This window comes from Schistocerca americana, chromosome 1 (genome assembly GCF_021461395.2).
Source record: "Schistocerca americana isolate TAMUIC-IGC-003095 chromosome 1, iqSchAmer2.1, whole genome shotgun sequence".
NCBI lineage: Eukaryota > Metazoa > Arthropoda > Insecta > Orthoptera > Acrididae > Schistocerca > Schistocerca americana.
The window spans coordinates 926,340,145-926,362,715 of record NC_060119.1 but is presented as its reverse complement, the minus strand read 5'-3'; positions in this window follow the sequence as shown (position 1 = coordinate 926,362,715).

Sequence of the window (22,571 nt, the reverse complement as noted above, 5' to 3'; positions counted from 1 at the left end):
TTTACACGTAGTGGGGCTGTAACTATCCTTCTGTGAAAACCACGTGGAGTGCTTTAGAAGCAAAAATCACTTAATGGTAAAGAAATCTGCTACTTCACAAAAGTTATTACATGTTGTTATAGAAATCAATTACTTTTCAGTTCAGTGAAATAGGATAACCAGTAAATATCGCAGCACTTGGAAGAGGACCATGCCGCGCAGAATTAGCCGAGCGGTTTTAGGCGCTTCAAAAAATGGTTCATATGGCTCTGAGCACTATGGGACTTAACTGATGTGGTCATCAGTCCCCTAGAACTTAGAACTACTTAAACCTAACTAACCTAAGGACATCACACACATCCATGCCCGAGGCAGGATTCGAACCTGCGACCGTAGCGGTCGCGCGGTTCCAGACTGGAGCGCCTAGAACCGGTAGGCGTTGCATCATTGATAAGTCATTTTCGAGTTGCAGTTCGTCCTACAATTCCCTGCTAATGGAGTTCTCTTCATGTTCATAACAGTTTGTCAATTTTATTTGGACTGTTGAGCTCCGTGGCTGTGGATAATGATATTTTACTGTAAAAATACAGCGACCAGCCACTTTTTTTAATGCGTTTTATTTATGCCAATACGCATTTTGGGTTTGCACCCATCTTCAGCTGGCAAAATACATGTATCTTTAGTTTCTACAGTGGTACAATATCGACAGGAGTTTCGATGCTGCAAGCTGGCCTGTGCAAAACATCGTACTTAGAAAAAAAAATTCTGTACATCGTACTTGGAATAGTTCTATCACCCAAGTCAATGTTTACTAAACAGTAGCTTAGCTAGAACCTCAAAACTTTCGTAAAATATAACTCTGTCCATAGATAAACTGCTTGTATGTGAACAAAAACTGTCAGTCGACAACATGGCGGATAATGCAGTGCGTCTGTGTAAAATACGTGACAAAAAGTGTTTGTGCTGTTACAAAAAAAAGAAGAAAAGCCAAGAAAAAACAAGGAGAGGAGAATGTAAGTAAAATGAACAACTGCTAGTGCGTAACTTTAAACTCGCGAAATTGAAGCAAATGATTGGAATCGTTGCTTTTGCACAGGCCAGCTGCAGCATCCAAACTGCTGTCGATATTGTACCACTGTAGAAACTGAAGATACATGTAATTTGCCAGCTGAAGAAGCGTGCAAACCCGAAATGCATATTGGCATAAATAAAACGCATTAAAAAAAAAGTGGCTGGTCGCTGTATTTTTATAGTAAAATATCTCTTCATGTTGTTTTGGTGCTGACAGGGTTCCGCAGGGATGAGCTAGGCAGTAGGGGATTTTACTTTATTATATTAGCTTTCGAAAGGTAACTTTATTTTTCTTGCTACAGCCAAGCCTCGGCCAGCAGCGTTGGCTGCTTGTAATTTTTCTGTCCCATGGTCCAGCAACAGGAAGTCAGCACCAAGGTAGGCAATCTTGATGACGCGCCTCCCTCGTGTGGTAACAAAGTAACGCCATCTCTGCGATGCTGACCAGACCACGCTCTGGAAAGTTCCATTGCCACCCCTGCACGTTTCTCGGTCCTGACCAATGAGGGTGGAGGAAGCCGCGTGGCGTGTTGAATGTACCCGGCCGCCCGTCGCCGGGGCCGCGCTTTTGGATGCACGCCCTGTAGCAGTGAACATCTCCCGCTTCTCCTGGTGCTGCAGCGCCCTGGACTTAGTTTTCATAGCTGGCATGCCACTCGAACTTGCCCGATTGGCAGACACCAACTTTCGTTAGCTTCGTGAACTATGTTTCGCCAAACTCTACGCTCTGGCTAACCCTCGCCTCCCTAGGCCTGACGATGTGACCCTTCATAAGGCAAAAGTGGTCAATAAAAGACCTATTACTTCAACTCTTTTAATCATTCCTTCACGCCCACAGTCTCTCCATCTGACCGTACTGTACAGTTTGTTACTGTGACCTTCATTTCTGCAGACTTTTGCAGGTGTCGTTTTCTTATTTTTCGTCACAGCCCTCTTCAATGGCCGTCTGTCACGATCATGCAACACACACTTCCGTCCGGATATGGTGGCGTTTTTCCGTTTTCCCTGTATGCGGTACGAATCTTCGACATGGTGTCTCTTGTAACACCAAACAGTTCGACTCCCTAGGTCATGGAAGCACCCGCCGTACGAGCGCCAACAATTTTCCCATGCGCTGAGCTCCGAATTAATGTATTCACAACGATACTGAAGACTGCTCTGTTGACGACTGACCCTAGTAACGGATTGAGAACATTGCAGATGCCGTTCGTGGTCAAATATAACGGCGCAACCTTCAAGCTTGTCTAGCATCTGCATTTGCGTTTCAGCATGCATTTCTCGCATCGTTTCCATAGTTTCGTCCACATCCTTTAGCTGCATGGCTTGTAATATGGTTCAAATGGCTCTGAGCACTATGGGACTTAACTACTGTGGTCATCAGTCCCCTAGAACTTAGAACTACTTAAACCTAAGTAACCTAAGGACATCACACACATCCATGCCCGAGGCAGGATTCGAACCTGCGACCGTAGCAGTCGCGCGGTTCCGGACTGCGCGCCTAGAACCGCTAGACCACCGCGGCCGGCGGCTTGTAATAAAGTGACTGACTTATTACTGTTGTTTTACTAAGCTGCCACCGACCTGCACCCTCGGCAGACCACCGCCGCCACCTAGGCCAGCGCATCTGTGGCCCGTCACCCCTGGATCCACCTCACGCCGTCTGAAAAAACTATTGCTTCAGAAATTTTCAAGTAAAGGGCAGTTCATGTACATGGTAAATATGAGCCACTCAATAAAGTTGAAGTACCTTTTACTAACTTGTTGGAATTCGTAGACCTTGAGCGTTGTCATCATCGCCCAACATTCAATCACTGAGTGCATCTGTTCCACTATATACCTGTTGCTGTTTCACTTGGGGAATCCACACTTAACCGGCTGTCTTGAGGTGTCTAATTCGCAGTATGCCATCTTCCAGTTACATTGCGGTCAACGTGCATCTGTATGCAATTCATCTAGTGTAGGTGCCTAGAAACGCCAGCGAATTTGGTCCTTCCGAGCTTCTGAGCTCTCCCAACTGTGAGAGACCCTACATAGTCGCTTTCCCTATACGCTGTTGATTCCTAAGGTTTTTCACGACAATACATTTAAGGAGAGTCACATCTGTTTATCGTCGTGTACATTGTGAAGAGTGGAAGCGTCAAACGATCTAAGTGTTATCTTTTCACAAATCACTTTTTCAGTGCTGTTGTGTTTTCGGTACTTTGTTGCATGTCACTAGCCTTGGTCCAAGTACCAAATCATGGACAGAATGTTTCAGACATTCGTTACTGTTTGGCACAGGGTAGAAGAAAGATAAACAAGGCCTCTGTGCAGCAAGATTGTTAGTCAACTAAAGTTATGTACCCATTACGTTTAATTTCAATGAGTACAGCTGACTTCTTTGCTGATAATGATGTTGTTGAAACATTATTGTCAATGCAGGCGCGTAATGTCTAGAATGCATTATCATCAAAACGTCTCACACCCATCCATCCCAAACAGAAGTTACGTACAAAAGGTGATATACTGTTTTTTGATTCACCTTACAGGTGTGAAATACGGAACTTAGAACATTGGAAATTTCCATTCTTCATAAGTTATTAAAAAATTCCACAGAAAATGGAAACATAGTTTTCATTATATGGTTCAAATGGCTCTGAGCGCTATGGGACTTAACATCTGAGGTCATCAGTCAAAAAAATGGTTCAAATGGCTCTGAGTACTATGGGACTTAACATCTATGGTCATCAGTCCCCTAGAACTTAAAACTACTTAAACCTAACCAACCTAAGGACATCACACACATCCATGCCCGAGGCAGGATTCGAACCTGCGAGCGTAGCGGTCGCGCGGTTCCAGACTGAAGCACCTAGAACCGCTCGGCCACACCGGCCGGCGTTTCCATTATAAAAAACAAAACAAAATGATGACATTATTTTCCCGTACAATAGTATACCAGTACTGACGAACTGTACACATAATACCAAAGCTTGGACAAGCCAAAAATTTTGGTTGTGACTCGGTCTTCCCCATAAGCCTTCGGTTTCACTTTCAGGACGTAGATTTTGAAGTTTATCAAAGTTTTTATTTGTTTTATCCAGAATTTTCTCCAGAAGAACAGAAAAAGTTGTCTGCAGCTTAATAAGGCTGCTTGAAATGTCGTATCATCATAGTTTGAAGACAAGTTTTTATAATCTCATTTTTTAGTCAAAGTTATTATTCTGTAATTTTATCTGCTTTTCATGCTTGTAAAACAGGAACAGTTGTAATCTTTCGATTCATCTGTCTATTAAGAGACGACATTGGTTCAACATAATTAAAACATACCCACATCAAAAAAAGTTGTGCATCACCCCGGTTCCCAGAACTCCTGGAGATGGACATTGATTGTGGATATATCACCGACACAGTCCCTTTGACTGTTCAGAGGTGTCACTAAACCCGCCCAGAGATGTAAACAACCATGCATGAGCAGCACCTATTAGACGGAGGGCGTTCGACAGCCGATCAGTTCGAGTTATTCCACCAGGAGTATGGTACACGGCTCGTGTTGTCTGTAGTTCAACCATGTATAGATAGTCAATATCGCGGTTCGATCGTGTCCGCATTGTTACTTTGTGACAGCAAGGGCTCTCAACGAGGGAAGTGTCCAGGCGTCTCAGAGTGAACCAAAGCGATGTTGTTCGGACATGGAGGAACTACAGAGGGACAGGAACCGTCGATGACATGCCTCGCTCAGGCCGCCCAAGGACTACTACTGCAGTGGAAGACCGCTACCTACGGATTATGGCTCGGAGGAACCCTGACAGCAACGTCACCATGTTGAACAATGCTTTTCGTGCAGCCACAGGACGTCGTGTTACAACTAAAACTGTGGGCAATGAGCTGTATGATGCGCAACTTCACTCCCAACGTTCACGGCGAGCTCCATCTTTGCAACCACGGCGCCACGCAGTGTGGTACAGATGGGCCCAACAAGAGGCCGAATGGACCGCTTAGGATTGGCTTCGCATTCTCTTCACCGATGAGTGTCGCATATGTCTTCAACCAGACAATCGTCGGAGACGTGTTTGGAGGCAACCCGGTCATGCTGAACATCTTAGACACACTGTCCAGCGAGTGTAGCAAGGTGGAGGTTCCCTGCTGTTTTGGGGTTGCATTATACGGGATCAAAGTACGCCGCTGGTGGTCATGGAAGGCGCCGTAACGGCTGTACGATGCGTGAATGCCATCCTCCGACCGATAGTGCAACCATAACGGCAGTATACTGACGAGGCATTCGTCTTCATGGACGACAATTTGCGCCTCCATCGTGCACATTTTGAGAATGACTAGAGTGGCCAGCACGTTCTCCAGACGTGAACCCTATCGAACATGCATGGAATAGGGCTGTGTATGGACGACGTGACACACCAACCACTCTGAGGGATCTATGCCGAATCGCGTTGAGGACGTGATCCAACAGTTCCTTGACGAACTTGTGGATAGTATAACCCCACGAATACAGGCATTCATCAATGCAAGAGGACGCGCTACTGGGTATTAGAGGTACCGGTGTGTACAGCAATCTGGACCACCACCTCTGAAGGTCTCGCTGTATGGTGGTACAACATGCAATGTGTGGTTTTCGTGATCAATAAAAAGGGCGTAAATGATGCTTATGTTGATCTCTATTCCAATTTTCTGTACAGGTTCCCGAACTCTCGGAACCGAGGTGATGCAAAACTTTTTATGATGTGTGTATATGATGGTAGCAGTTTATTTATGCCTATCATAAATTGCTGTTTAGAATACATTAACAATTGTCAATTAAAACTTTCCGCAATTCAAGTAAAAAAATAACAAAATACAGCTATTTATTCGGTTACTGGAAATTTCTTTTCGTCCCTGCGTGGCTTCGTCATGGATTATTTAGTGGAGAAAACCGCACTCGAGTGTCTTACGTAAAAATAGTTTTTGTTGGTCATCCGAAACAAAAGTGTGTGCAGAAAGTCGTAAAGACAACACAAATCCGTAAAGAGTGTTTATGGTGGACACAAAAGCACATCAGAACCATTACGCCATTCACTTTCCTTCATTTTATTACAAAAGAACCAGTCCCACATAACGGGAGCAGAGTCTTAAACGACTTGTTGACTGGTGTGAGTTGTAAACGACTTGTTGACTGGTGTTAACGTCGAGCAGGCTATTAAATGAAAATACTTGCTTAATTACTAGATTGGCCACACACGCCGTAGTCGTTCTTTGGCCTCGCCACTCAGGCTCCCCACTCGTCTTTGGTCCATATATCCTTTTCCAGCTAGTCCAGTCGTACTCACATCCTCTCTGATCCCGTTAGTCCATCTCAGTCGTGGTCTTCCCCTTGGTCTATTTCCTCTTATGTCTTCCTCCACCGCCTGCCTCGCGATCTGGCCTTGTCGACACGTTACGTGCCCATACCATTTCAGTCTCCTCTCTTTAATCACAGTCGCAATGTCCAGTGATATGTCCAACTACTGCATTTCGTGATTTTTTCTGTTTTCTCCTGTCGACTCTATCCTTCACTAGCCCAAAATCTGTCTCTGAACAGCATTCTCAAATGTCAGGAATACCGTTTCTGTCTTTTGGGTCAGAGTCCAAGTCCTGTTCCATATACGACCACGGGTTGTATCACATGCTATAGATTCTAGTCTTCGTGGATCTCGATAGAAGCTGAGACATGAGCAGCTTTCCTGGGACCTGTTTCCTGCTCGATTTCTTGCCGTTTCTTCCTAGTCTATCTCAGTCTTTCACTGAGTACTGCCCTGAGATATTTGAACTCTTTTAACCTTTAAAAGATTTTAATTTTATCTTCCACACTTAAAGGTCTGTCATTGTTCTGCCTGCTCATTACGAGTTACACGATCTTATCTGTACTCATCTTCGTGTCTGCTATCATTGGCTCTTCCATTAACACTTATACTAACTGAACCAGATCTTGCTAATTTTGTGCTATTAAAACTACGTTATCCGCATAGACAAAGGTGTTCGTCCTTTCACCCAGTCGAATTGCTTTTTCCAGGCTTGTTATCTTCCTCTGTGCTCTTTCCAGAACCAGATTAAACGAAGGGGGGGGGGGGGGGAGACAGTCTCCCTGTCCCACTCCAGTCATCACTTTGAATTTCTTCGACATCTTTCCATCCACTTTCGCTGTGCATGTTCTCTCTTGTATGTATGCTCGTCTTACTTTTATTAGTTTTCTGGGTACTTGCACCCTTTTCAGTTCTTGCCATATCACATGCCGGCCACACTACTATATGCTTTTTAGAAGTCCACGAAAAGACAGTGAACACCTCCGCGAAATTACCAGCTCTTCGATAACATTTGCCTTATTACAGTCGATCAACGGTTAATTTTCCCTTTCTAAACCCGACTTGCTGGAAACTGAGTACCTCCATCGATGTACTGTGTGAACAGTACAGCACGCTCAGGTCTTGTAAGTTGTAAATAGTAAGGCAATTCCTCTGTAGTTCTACATCTCTTTGTGTCTCCTTCCTAAGTATGGGGCAAAGGGCAGGCTGCTTCCATTCTTCCGAAATCCTTTCTCACCACTAAATTTAACAGATCAGAGGATACACTCTTTCTTCTTTCAAAATGGTTCAAATGGCTCTGAGCACTATGGGACTCAACTGCTGAGGTCATTAGTCCCCTAGAACTTAGAACTAGTTAAACCTAACTAACCTAAGGACATCACACACATCCATGCCCGAGGCAGGATTCGAACCTGCGACCGTAGCGGTCTCGCGGTTCCAGACTGCAGCGCCAGAACCGCGCGGCCACTTCGGCCGGCTTTCTTCTTTCAGCATCTCAGCAAGTATTATATCTATTTCTGGTGCCTTTCTCCAGTATTTTTATGACTTCTCTTACCTCTTCCTTGGTAAATCATTCTTCGCTATTGGCACCACCAAATACGGGAATCACCCCGGTAACTATGCATCAAACAAAGTCTTAAAGCATCAAGTCCCGACTCGACTTGAAAAGTATAACGTCTAAGAATGAAGCAATTGCGGAGGGGGGGAGTTAATAAACCCGAATTGAAACTCATTAGGAGACCGCAACCAACATCATGAAATCCTACTCTAGTTTGGACTTTTTTTAAGATTTTGTTTTATCCCCAGTTATCGCCAAGGAAACCTGCCAAAACTTCTCCGCTATCGCTTACAGTACGCCATGAACTGCCCAGAGGTTGGTACACTGTATATGCTGTGTCGCCACTCATTGGTTCAGACATTTACGTTACAACACCTATGCTGATGACCCTTCTGACTGACTGACATCATCCGGACAGTTAGATTCTAGAATTTTCCCAGAGTGAAGATGGCACAATGCCGGTGTTGTACATTTGCAACCACCTACAGGATACGCAGATTTGTCACACCAAGAATGCTCAGGGGACCTATGGTTACGCAGAAACCTTCCAAGACCGTGCCGCCTCGCGGACACTGGAAATCGGCCAGCATGTTGCTACAACATTTCTGCGAACCAGCAGCCCAGCATGGGAGAGCTCAAGCCGTCCCGTATTTATAGCCCTGCGACCACCCAAATCCGTCACTGAACCCTCACGGGCCTGCCTTGGCGAATGGAAGTTCACAAATCTTGCGCCAGAAGCCACTAACGATGTACGTGTTTCCCTCCGGCAAAGTTAAGGATCGTGAGCTGCCACTTTTACTCATTTTCAGAAAGCAATATATGTGATGGCACTGTCACAATATGAAAACAATTTTTCTTGTAACTTTAACTCCGCATTGTCAGTACTGCTCGTGATTCTGCATTTTCAGTACAGCCAGTAACAAGGTATGTATTCTTCTTCTTTTTCTTCTTACCCTTATCCTGTCACCTTATTCCAATTTTGTACAGGGTCAGCTTTGTTATATGGAGTGAGGTAATGTTAGTGACAGACTGGTCAAAGGCCCTTCCTTATACACCCCCTCGCTCCTAACGCCCCGCCTGCGGGTGAATCTGTGCATCCCACCTCCCTGCGTATAGAGTAATTCTTCGTTAAAGAGTAGAACGTTTTCTAAATCTTTGTGTAGCGTGTATCCGAGGCGGGACCTGGGTTCCAGGAAATTTTTAACGTAGTAGGATGTAAGAAACCACGTAAAATCTACGCTGAGGCAGGTCCTCATCGTTAATCCATGAGGCCAATTCTATCTGCAGGCTCTCGCTTCCACGTGTCCCGAAAGCGGAGTTAAAAGTGCTCGGTTAAGTGGAAAATACACTGGTATCCAAAGTTAAAGCAACAAACGAAAATTCTGCAAGATTGCGTTTGCTTTGCCACAAACCAGTATAAACAGGTGACAGTAAAGTAGAAACAATATAAAGAATACAGAACGTAAACAATTTCAGCATGCATAATGGTAGACAGAAACGTTCTTCGCTTTTGCCAACTTTACGGATTTACACACACATTCCGACAACTGGCGAATGTGCTCAGTACGGGGTGGGACCACCTTTGGTAGCAGTACAGGCGTGACAACAACGGGGCATGCTGTGAATGACGTCATCAATCTCATGTTGAGGCAATAACGTCAGTTCTTCCTGCAGAGCTGCTTGCAAGTGTTGGAGAGTGGTTGATGGATGCTGGCGTGACGCGACGTGTCTCCCTACTGCATCCGAGACGTGTTCTATGGGATTCAAATTGGGAGAGCGAGAAAACCACTCCATGGGTGTAATATCTTCCGTTTCCAAGAAAATATCAACCACCTGTGTTCTACGAGGTCTAACATCATCGTACACCAATGCGAAGTCTGGTCCCTCAGCACCTTGCAACAACCGCACGTGAGGTCCCGAGATCTCATCACGATAACTGATGGCAGTTAAATCTTGCCGATGCACCCGTATAAGTTCATGATGAGGTATTCCAGTGGTCAACATAAATCCTGCCCACACCATTAGGGATCTTCCCCAATATCAGTCTCTTTGCACAATGTTTGGGTCCCGAAATCGTGTTCCACTTTCCCTCCAGATGCGAATCTGTCGAAAATCACTCCCCAGACCAAATCGGGACTCGTCTGTGAAAAGAACATTGGCTCACTGTTCGACTGTCCAGATGGCAAGCTGAGGACTCCACTGTAGTCGTTCCGTTCTGTGAAGACGTATCAGAGAAAAACATAGCGCAGGTCTCCGGCAATAAAGGCCACTCTGCCGAAGCCTTCTGAACATCGTTTGCCACGTCCCCTGGATGCTGCGAGGTCAGATGCCATTTGCTAGTTGCTGTGCAATAAAAGACAATACAGTTGCGCTCTTACAGCCCAATAACAGTCCACTTTTCTGATGTCACACGTGGTCAGCCCTGCCCTGGTCTGCGGGATACAGTTTCGGTCTCTATAAACTGTCGCCACATCCGAGAAACAACAGAACGATTCACATTAAGCCATCGGACCACATCATTTTGCGACTGTCCTGCTTCCATTATTCCTATGGCCCTCCTCTGCAGAGAGTTTGGAAGGCGTCTTCTCTGTGCCGTATGCACCGTCTGTGACTGCGTTGTCGCGCCCCCGAGCGGAGTGGGACACGTTGCTATGTTACCGGGGGGCTTACCTCAGTCTTATCTGCTACTGAGTTGCTATTCGTGGGCAGCTGCTTTAAGACAGTGTGCACAGTGATTGTGGATGTGGGTCTACCCGGCAAACACAACCCCGTTTGGTAGGTGCCCTAATGTCATCGTTGGCATGATTGTCTGTTGACCGGAATGCCATCTCCTGTGCAGAACACGGTCGTATAGACATCTGTGGACAGCTCCTATGATTACATCGTGAATTAGACAGAGGACGGGGAAATAGCGACTTGTTGCTTTAATTTTGGGCACCAGCGTATATGAACATTATAAAATCGTGTATTAAGCAAGATATATATAAAAGGAGAGATTATGCAAGATGAAATAACTTATGTAAGAACAAACAACAAATTTTAAGGTGAAAATGCATAACAATTTTTCATATTAAGACAGATTTTTCTTCTTTTTCTTGTGCCTTTACCCCACATCGGCGGAGGGTCGGCATGATTATGAACGGATCTGACACGGTTAATTTAAGGAGTAGCCGGATGACTTTCCTGTCACTACCCCGTTACCGCCCGGGGTTGGAATATGTGTACTCTAGCTGACTGTGTGCAGTGTTATTCATGTGAACTGAGCGAAAGCTTTTTTCTTTTGTTAAATGTTTGCGAATCGTGTAATTGAGGCGGGACTTGGTTATACCAGCCCGATATTCACCTAGTACACTAGTGGGCAGTGGGAAACCGCCAGACAACCACGTCCGAACTGGACAGCTCACCGACACTCGTCGTTAATCCGTCAGGGGGATTCGTGTACCTCCCCGTCCCCGAAGAGTCGCTTCAACACGCACGCCTATCCAGGCACGTTCATATTAAAAAAGAGCATGCATCGTAAAAAAAGAAAAACAGGATTTCAACGTTAAAACAACTAGAACCACTGCAGTATGCGTATGTAGGAGGTCATGACGTAGAATGTTAGTCAGGCACTGGTGGCCCTGTCCTTTCAGGAGCATGGTGGTTACGCTGATGGAAAATAGCACGGCGGCGTCGCCGCGGCTACGGCAGGGCGTTACTGCACCCCACTGCCGGCGTATGGCTGCAGGCAGGGCGTGGCTTAGTGAGCCGGTAGTTTCAAATAATACTGGGCACAAATTTCACAGATATGTGTACGGGAGTAAATTTTACTGGGTGTAGCCCGTACGCATGCAGTTGCGTGCTTACCAATATGTCTCAGAACGCCGTGCATACGGGATTGTACTGGGGCTGATACCTCGGATTCTATTAGTAATAGAATGGTAGGGTCAAGTGTTCTGAATAGCCCTTGGGATAGGGATCATTTGTATACCGAACAGGAGGATCGTCCTAGTGTCACTATCCTACAATCCAAGATTAAAGTGTGAATGTTACACATTTCCTCCTGCTTAAGCAAATGGAGCAAATCGCTTGGTCCTGTCTTCAATTGATATAGGATAATTTTGGCCTCAGGGGTTTATGTAGCTACCATCAGTTCACGGGAATATCATTAAAGAAACCCGAAAAAAGCGTTTTTTACCACTTTTTCGTACCAAAACCGAGCAGAGGATTCCAAGTCTGCTGTGCGCTGCAAATGGCTGAGATTTTTACGATGTAGTCCTAAGATACTGATCTCGAAGAGTCTTGAAAATTTTCGTGATAAATTTACCGTTTCCGAGATACAGGGATTCCAAGTTACCCTAACTGTACATGTAAAACACGTATGTAAAATTCGGTGTGAGGCGAAAATGTAGTTTATAAAGTGACGCAGCGCGGATAAAAATGCTATAAAGTGTCTCCGTTATGGTTAGAAGGGTTCTGAGAACCATATGTTGTTGTACTGAAGCACAAGCAAAAATATTTTGCACGTAAAATCTGAGGTGTAAAATTAGTGTTATGTTATTTCAAATCCGCAATTTTACTGAGCAATACATTTCTTTTCATATGAGTGACATGCCCCGCTCCAGCAGAGAAAAAAAGCAAGCTAGCGGAAAAATGCCCTAATGGAGTGCAAAAAATGCGAATATTTTCCTGTTGTTTAAAAGATTCTGATTGATAAGGGAGGCACCTGCTGTCTCATTCTATCTTGCTCAGCACCTTACAAAATTTTCCCAAAGTTTTTGACTTGTGCAGTTTTTTATGCTGAGAGAGAACGAGACAGCGACAGTGGGAAATAGAGGGAAAAGTAATAAATACTGGAAGATGGTAGACAGTGGTTACGGTACAGATAGAACAAAGAAGACAACAGTATTGGGACATAGTGGTAATGGAACATAGTTGACAGTGACAGACTGCTTGGGAAAGAGTGAAGGAGATAATGTCAGTGGGAAAGGGATAAAGAGAATGATAAAGTGGATTTGGTTGAGAGCTAGTGATAATGAGAGACAGAGTCTGTGAGAATGACATCAGGGACGAGAGAGATAAGTGACAGTGACAAGAGACAGCAGCAGTAGGAAGCAAGGAATAGGGTAGTAGCAGTAAGAGAGAGCAACAGGGAAATAGGGGCAGAGGAGACTGTATAGTAGGACCGAACGAAGGAGACTGCGGCTGACGCAGGAAACAGTGACAGTTCGAGAGACACAGAGAGATAACGACAGTGAGTTGGACTCAGTGAGTGAGTGAGAATGGACAAGTGGGAGTGGATGTGTAAGAGCGACTTACAGCGATGGATCAATGGGTGTGGGTGAGTTACAGTTTGAGGAGCTTGTGGGAGTGAGTGGCGATTTGAATGTTAAAAAGAACTCAAATATGTTCGCAAGACAAAAATTTTAAGGTACTGAGGAAAGTTGAATGAGGTAGCTGGTACCGCTCTTTTCAGTGAGAGTCCTTTAAACAGATGTATATTCGCACCTTTTATTCTCCGATAAGAGCATTTTCCCTCTGGTTTTCATACATCTGTAGCTCTGTAGCTGTTGATGGCCAGTAAACTGAGCATCGGACTGCGAGGTGGTCGCGGGGGCGGCGCCGCAGAAGTCTCGTCGGCAGGAGGAGGCGGTCGCAGCCTGGACCGGCTCTGAGTGCCCCCTCAAGGCCCCCATAAATCTCCCATTGTCTGCCGCCGCCGGCCGCATAATGCGACGCCCACGCCCTGCCGGCCTCTCAAGTGGAAGCACGTCTCCCACAAATCACGCCACTCTGGCGCTCCTGCCCCTTATTACCCAGCAGTCCTTACCAGTAACGAATGAACTCGGCCAATTACTGACTACCAGCCTCACGGGTACGAACATATCACTGGGCACTCTTCGAAACAGTTCTGAGCTTTGCTGCAGTAGTTCGGGAACAGCGTCTGGAACTCAACACCGAACGGAAGAGCTGTCAGGCGTGGTTCTATGACTGATGGGCGTCTGATACCACTTGAATGGAAGGTAGGTAATCGGTACTAGTAGAGCTGCGCTCTAGCAAAACTATGGTACAGTAGCTTTGGTATACAACATAAATGACGGAGTAAATGGCAGGATTACCGGTAGTACTGGTTGCACTGGTAGCGAAAGAATTATAAATGAATGTGCAAGAGATAAACTCGGTGCCGACGACTTTTCCTTGTTTTTTGGTTGTTTGTTTTTCACTTAATTAGAACCACACACTATTCAGTGTTAGTCCATTCTGCATTTTATGTCCTATCAGGGTATAAGTTGCATTTTATGTGTAAAACAAATTAATTGATCACGTAACTTTTGCGCTTTTATGTAACAAAGCAATTATTTTTGGCACACACACACACACACACACACATTATTTTGTACTCAGTAGAACGTTCTTCATCGTGATGAAAGGTAAAAGGTCCTCGTTATTGTTGATAAATGCAGAAGTTGTTTATGAATAACAAAAACATGTTTTACATAGGTTCAACGAGGTATTGAAGCAATGTTAGATATATTTTGTTTTTGGTTTTTATATTGTTTTATCTTTTTATTGAGAAAATTGCGTTTTCTACCGTTGTATAATAAAACTGTATTTTTTTATTTATTTTTACTGCAACATTCCTGTCGTTCGTTTTACAAATCAACAATTTTAGAATAAAACCTTAATTAAACCTTAACCATTTAAGTTTTGCTATAACTACTGTTTATTCTTAAGTAACAGACATAGAACAAAAACGTTCTGTAAGTTACCTGGCCTTATGCATCCTTAGTCAGGTTCTAGACGGTTCACCACTTGCTGTTTTTAGGGAAATGTAGTAAGAGACTCAAAACTTGAGGAAAGCTATCGTTATGAGGTAACGCCTGGTACATATGCAACACACCTAACATGCAGGTAATGCAGGTACTGCCTTAACTGACCAAAGCTACTTCGAAAGCTACCGTAGTCTACATTCACTCGTTGTAGTCTACAGTAGCATGCGGTAGTTTTCCACCTCTAGATATTAGGAATATACCCGATCGATGTCACACAGCATTACACTGGTTGAAAATGGACACGTCTGATGGGTTACAGGAGGCCACTGGAGTACTAATTCACAAGCATGTGAGAGTGAAAACCTGGCAACAAGAACTGGAGGTTAGAGACAAATGTCGCCTTATTAACAACATATTCCTCATTATACAGGAGCAGCTGAAAATGGACTACGACACTCAGAGCGGTGGCAGGGTTCGGTTTCTAAGAGGACATGGCCATTACTCCATGCACTTACACAAGATGACAGGACATCGTCCTGATCTGTAGGCAGTACAAGTATAATAATCTTGCACATACAGGGCAACACAAAAACTCATTAACACAAGACAACATAGATCGCAATGAAGACTCTTGGAACACGCTACAAGTAATTACACTAACCGACACACCCTCTGCTGCACTACACACTGAATACCTGAAAATAAGACCATAACGTGGACAACAAAATATACAGCACTAAGGCAGATTCCACAGGATAGATCAAAGAGTAAGAGTCGAACACACACTTAATGTAAGACGTTTATTCACCAGCAAATAAATTCAAATTAAACAGATATAATCTAGGTACTGATAGTGACTACTTATCGTACCCAAATGTCACTATAAACCTGTAAATAAATATGCATTCTAGATTGTACCAGAGTGTCACGATTATCCGGCACGTATGAGTACATGTATATTCACATTTAGATCTTGATAATTGTAAACATAGTTCACGTAACATGGCACATACACTCCTGGAAATGGAAAAAAGAACACATTGACACCGATGTGTCAGACCCACCATACTTGCTCCGGACACTGCGAGAGGGCTGTACAAGCAATGATCACACGCACGGCACAGCGGACACACCAGGAATCGCGGTGTTGGCCGTCGAATGGCGCTAGCTGCGCAGCATTTGTGCACCGCCACCGTCAGTGTCAGCCAGTTTGCCGTGGCATACGGAGCTCCATCGCAATCTTTAACACTGGTAGCATGCCGCGACAGCGTGGACGTGAACCGTATGTGCAGTTGACGGACTTTGAGCGAGGGTGTATAGTGGGTATGCGGGAGGCCGGGTGGACGTACCGCCGAATTGCTCAACACGTGGGGCGTGAGGTCTCCACAGTACATCGATGTTGTCGCCAGTGGTCGGCGGAAGGTGCACGTGCCCGTCGACCTGGGACCGGACCGCAGCGACGCACGGATGCACGCCAAGACTGTAGGATCCTACGCAGTGCCGTAGGGGACCGCACCGCCACTTCCCAGCAAATTAGGGACACTGTTGCTCCTGGGGTATCGGCGAGGACCATTCGCAACCGTCTCCATGAAGCTGGGCTACGGTCCCGCACACCGTTAGGCCGTCTTCCGCTCACGCCCCAACATCGTGCAGCCCGCCTCCAGTGGTGTCGCGACAGGCGTGAATGGAGGGACGAATGGAGACGTGTCGTCTTCAGCGATGAGAGTCGCTTCTGCCTTGGTGCCAATGATGGTCGTATGCGTGTTTGGCGCCGTGCAGGTGAGCGCCACAATCAGGACTGCATACGACCGAGGCACACAGGGCCAACACCCGGCATCATGGTGTGGGGAGCGATCTCCTACACTGGCCGTACACCACTGGTGATCGTCGCGGGGACACTGAATAGTGCACGGTACATCCAAACCGTCATCGAACCCATCGTTCTACCATTCCTAGACCGGCAAGGGAACTTGCTGTTCCAACAGGACAATGCACGTCCGCATGTATCCCGTGCCACCCAACGTGCTCTAGAAGGTGTAAGTCAACTACCCTGGCCAGCAAGATCTCCGGATCTGTCCCCCATTGAGCATGTTTGGGACTGGATGAAGCGTCGTCTCACGCGGTCTGCACGCCCAGCACGAACGCTGGTCCAACTGAGGCGCCAGGTGGAAATGGCATGGCAAGCCGTTCCACAGGACTACATCCAGTATCTCTACGATCGTCTCCATGGGAGAATAGCAGCCTGCATTGCTGCGAAAGGTGGATATACACTGTACTAGTGCCGACATTGTGCATGCTCTGTTGCCTGTGTCTATGTGCCTGTGGTTCTGTCAGTGTGATCATGTGATGTATCTGACGCCAGGAATGTGTTAATAAAGTTTCCCCTTCCTGGGACAATGAATTCACGGTGTTCTTATTTCAATTTCCAGGAGTGTATTTCAACTATACACACCAAAACTCTTAGACTAAAACTCTTGGGATAAACAAAGTAGCATACGAAGATTAAAGGCGACGGGGCGTCAATGTCTCGACGATATATTCCGAGGTTTTTAACTCTAGCCGTCAAGGTGGCGGGAAAAATCTCTATTGTAAGGGGGGTGTTCAATAAATAACGCAACACTTTTTTTCTCTCCCAATTTCGGTAGAAAAAAATGCGCCATTTGTTGTGGCATAGCGTGGAATATTCCTGATTCTGCCCCTGTAGTTTCATGAAGTTCCTATTGGTAGCGACATTATAGATATACTTCAAAACGGTGTCTGTAACGGAGGTGCGTTCCAACAGCGACCTGTATTTGAATTTCTTTTGGCGGAAAACCTGAGCATCGCACATATTCATAGCGGCTTCCAGAACGTCTACAGAAACTTGGAAGTAAACAAAAGCGCGGTTAGTCGTTGGGCGAGGCGTCTAGCATTACCGTAGCAAGGTCACGCATGTCTGTGCGATCTCCCGCGGACTCGCCGGCACGGACGCTCTCTTTAGAAGTGATCGACGGATCACAAACACCTCACTACACAACTGGATGTCTTTGTCGGTAGTTCTGACACACTCGTCCACCATTTGGCGTACTGAAAGATGTGTACCCGTTGCGTTCCTCGCCACCCTTAGACCATAAAGAGGAACGAAGGACCACCTGTGAGGAATTGTTTCCACGTTACTAGTCTGATCTGTGACAATGTTTAGTCGAACATCGTTACAGGCGAGCAAACGTGGTTCATCACTTCGAACCAGAAACAAAACGGCAATCCATGGAATTGCGCCGCGCCACCACCCCTCCGAAGAAAAAGTTCAGAGCCGGTAAAGTCATGGCGAAGGTCTTCTTGGAATCTGAAGGGGTCATTCTGTTTGATGTCCTCCATCAAGTTGCAACACCCACTTTGAAGTGTACTGTGGTACCATCAGAAAATTGAAGAGCCGACTTCAGTGTGTTCGTCGTCCTTGAAAACCCAAGGCTTCCTCTTCAGCCCGCAGTGCCGATATCGCTCCTTCTGATCTCCATCTATTTGGCCTAATGAAGGACGCACCCCACAGAAAGTAGTAAGTGGACGATGGGGAGGTTAGTGATGTTGCAAGATGTTGGCGCCGACGTCTGCCGATACAGTGGTAGCATGCGGACATTCAGGCTCTCCCAGCAACGTGGCGTAAGGCCGTCGCATTGAATGGAGATTATGTTGAAAAATAGGGCTTTGTAGACAGAAGCGTGGGGAGTAATATGGTGTATTGGAATCCTGAATAAAACAAACCTGCTTTCAGGAAGAAAAAATGTGTTGCATTTCTTAGTGAACGTCCTGCGTATATTTTAACCTGCCCTATCCTCTTTTTTTCCTCATCTTATAAAAATATCATAATTTCCTATTTCCCGAAATGGTCAGATTCGTACCTTACATGAGACCTTTACACATCGCAATGACAAGGTGAAGATGACACCTAACTTAATTCGGCGGTTATGAGAACATTTGTCTATCAGTATGTTATGCAAAAAGGGATAACAGCCAATCGACAGTAATTAATACACCGTTCCTATGCAATGCATATCTTTGAGCGGAAGGTGGAACAGGGAATGCGACTCGCTTTTAGTTTTGAAAAGCCAGCCCCACAATGGCACTGCAAGGCCACACTGTGGGAGTTACGTCGGAAATCACTTAAAGGGATGGTTGGAGGAAGGGCAGTGACTCCAGGCCAGGTGATTCAGGCCAGAGGACCACGTGTAGCAGCACCGCAGGGAACATAGAAAAGCCTTAGAAAGCTGTGTTTCGTAATTCCAACGGGATACGAGCAAAACCAAGTGATGCATTTTCGTCCAGCGAGTGTGACACACGGAAAGGTCAATGTACTTTGGCGTCTGTAACGGGCACAAAACGTCCGATTGGCAGAAACTCACTAGGAAGGAGAAAAATACTGAAGTTTCGACGCAGTCTGATAGAAGCAACATTGCAATTGGTACATAGAGTTTCTACAAAACAAGAGGGATGCTCTTATTGGTCGAAAAAAACCGTGACGTGAAAAAGGAACCCAAGTGGAGGGAGGCATTACTGCCATGAGTAGTACAAGAGAGAAATTTTTCAGGGGGACTCTTCTCTGAATGAGCATCAAGTGCAGAAAGGAGCGCTTAATGCTCCATACGATGCAGAGAAGAAATTTGTGTGGACACTGCGTTCACAGCGGCTGCACTCCAGCTAGAAATTAGCTGTAGCAACGTTTAGCTCCAACTGTGGAGAAACGAACCAGCCATATTAGTTAATTGTTCTTGAGAGAACTGAGAGGGCACTATAATATGCACGCTGCTCCAACCATGTGCATGTATATCGCCACATAATAATACTAGGGCTGAGTACGTGTTTTCTTGCATAATGAGAAACATAGGGAAAGTTTCTGCTGGAAAGTTCAGCAAAGGCCAGATTAGGTTTGTAGGAATTTCAGTGGGAGAGAGCAACTTTGCAGTCGCCAGCACGTTGCAGCTTAAGGTAAATACCTCGTGCAGAGGCGTAAACTTTGTTGGTTCATCAACTTGTGTCCACTGTAAACTCGGGCGGCCTTGGGTAATCTTGCGCTCAAATTTTTCACTTAACTAACCATCCACCGTAGACTTGATTGTCATCCTAAATAGTAACGAACTCTGAACCGGATCGAACGATTTTCGAAGTACTGAGCAACATCATAACGTATGTGTAGGAGCAATTTTGTAAAGAAACTTCCAATTAAACTTTCATAATATTGTGTTTAGGATTAATGTTTTTTCAGAGAGTTAGTATTTAACATTGTTGTGTATAAACTTATTTCACTTTTTGATGTTGGCAAGATGCATTATCCACTGTGCTGATTTTATGTTGTCGAGTTGAAAACTGTGTAAAAACGTGTAATTTTGTGACAAAAATTGCGACATTAAACTTGTCATTTCACCTTACACATTTGTTCTCAATTATAGAATATGCAAAACCGCACCTTACGAGTATAAATGCCTGATATGCAAAAAATAACAATAAGAAGAGAGAAAGCGTATGCCTCCATGCGGCCAGGAAGGGTAATGGTACACGTGGCAGTTTGGGATGATGATGACCTCTTGGTAACCTCAATCCTCGGTTTTCAGCGCACTGGCTAACTGTCCTAAATGCCCGACAGTAAGATATCAGGCAGTCGACCATGAAAATACAGCAGCAGTTAAAAATAATGCCTTACCAAAGATATTTCCAAACAAGATGCTGTGACGTATAAACATTTGTCCGTCTGCAGATCAGGGGCGATTAGTCCAGCTCAGTGGTCGGGTACCGGAAAAGTAAGAGGAATATTCAAATTTCTGCAGGGCGAAAACTACGAGTAATTCTTTGCTGTGCCTCCCTAAATCTCTCTTGTTTGAGATCATGAAGACTAGCGCTGAATGTTCCTCACATTTCACGAGCACGGTCGTCCCGAACTTTGGCAAGGAGAGTTATGTGGAACTGACTACCAGTTAATTTACTCTTCACTGTCTGCCACTTTCAGGACATACGCCACGGAGATGGAGTACTTCAACACATGTCAGGAACTATATGGACCCACGTAGGCCGTAGAATCCGAAAACGATTGTATCTACTATAGCTGATCACTGATGCAAATTGCACGAAATAAAGACACTCTTTTTGCTTACATCTGTTGGTTTATATAGACTTAGATTTGTATTATTGTACTGCATGTAATACCGATCGTTAATAGTACACAAAAGGTTTTCGATTACCAGATAGGTTTGATGGAGCATACCGGGAAAGTTCAAAGAAGGGCAGTTCGTTTGGTATTGTCGCGAAATAGGAGAGAAAGCGTTACGGATATGATACAAGAGTTGGGATGGTAATCATTCAAACGAAGGCACTTTTCGTTGCGGCGAGATTTTTTCACGAAATTCAATCACAAACTTCCTCTTCTCAACGTGAAAATATTTTATTGTCACCAGTTTACGTAGGGAGACAGATCATCACAATGGTACAAGAGAAATCACAGCTCACACAGAAAGATTTTAGTCTGAAGGTGATTTTAAGAGCCGGCCGCGGTGGTCTAGCGGTTCTAGGCGCTCAGTCCGGAACCGCGCGACTGCTACGGCCGCAGGTTCGAATCCTGCCTCGGGCATGGATGTGTGTGATGTCCTTAGGTTAGTTAGGTTTAAGTAGTTCTAAGTTCTAGGGGACTGATGACCACAGATGTTAAGTCCCATAGTGCTCAGAGCCATTTGAACCATTTTGATTTTAAGAATCCTCTGCCAGGCACTTATGTGTGATTTGCAGAGTAGTCATTTAGATGTAGATAGTCATTATGTAATACACCTAAATCTTAAAAATTAATAAACAGGTCTCAACAGTTGCTTGGATAATGACAGAGAGCTTTTAACACTGCGTTATTTTTGCCATCATACATCTGCAATGAATGAACTTGACTTAGCGGATATTTGCTTCCCTTTAAGAAGTCATACAATTCCGAACAATGATATTTCAGATTAACTTTCACCATCATTATAGCTTTCAAAGTATCTACTTCTTTTGAGTTTAATTTCCGTATCTTACTCGTCAAAGAAAATATGCACACGACTTCTGCATTTGTAGCGGAAAACATAACACAAGCTCTACAATGTTAGAAATATTTTCGTAACATATATGTTTGAATGTGTAGTGCTGGAACATTTGTACCCAGTGCACGTCGATGAAAGATTTTTCTACGCTCCATTTCTCTATTTGCTGGGATGTGACAGAGTGCTGCGTAATAGCACGTTCTAGGAACAAGTAACTAACGTTAATTTTGCAGTTTGTTAACGCGTTTGTAGGAGATGCGTATCAATTTTGTACCTTATTCCATGTAGGTACATATTGCAAAAGAACGCATTTGTAGTCTGAAAAGAAATTAAAGGTTAGCCGACTGTTCAATGCATTGTGCACTGCTATCATACAATTCGCACACGGTTTCAATGAAATTAGTAACCTTTATATCCCGCTCAAATTTAAGTTTGCTTAAAGCACTTCGTATAGCGCGCGGCGTGACTGGTTTTTCGTTTTTCTGTCGTATTCATTCTTAAATCATGAAGTGCTTCTCCAGGCTCTAAAACTGTAACACGTTGTCTCTCTTCCTTCAACACTATCACATGAAAAGTCCTACGATACACATGCTAAGGAAGTACACGTGAAAGCATTAGGGTTACCGCTATGCAAATTGAGCTCAGCATAACTAACTTCAGCACAAATATTATTCAAGATCTCTAACTTGAACACGTCATCAAGTAGGTCGTGTGAACTCTTTCCATAATAGAGCATGTCATGGTATATTAGATTAGGGATAAAATGTTGAAATAATATAGGGATACTTTTTATGAAAATAAAATGTTATAATTACACCGAAACGTAACATGACGGAGAAATTCGATTGATTTTTAAAAACCGATACATTTT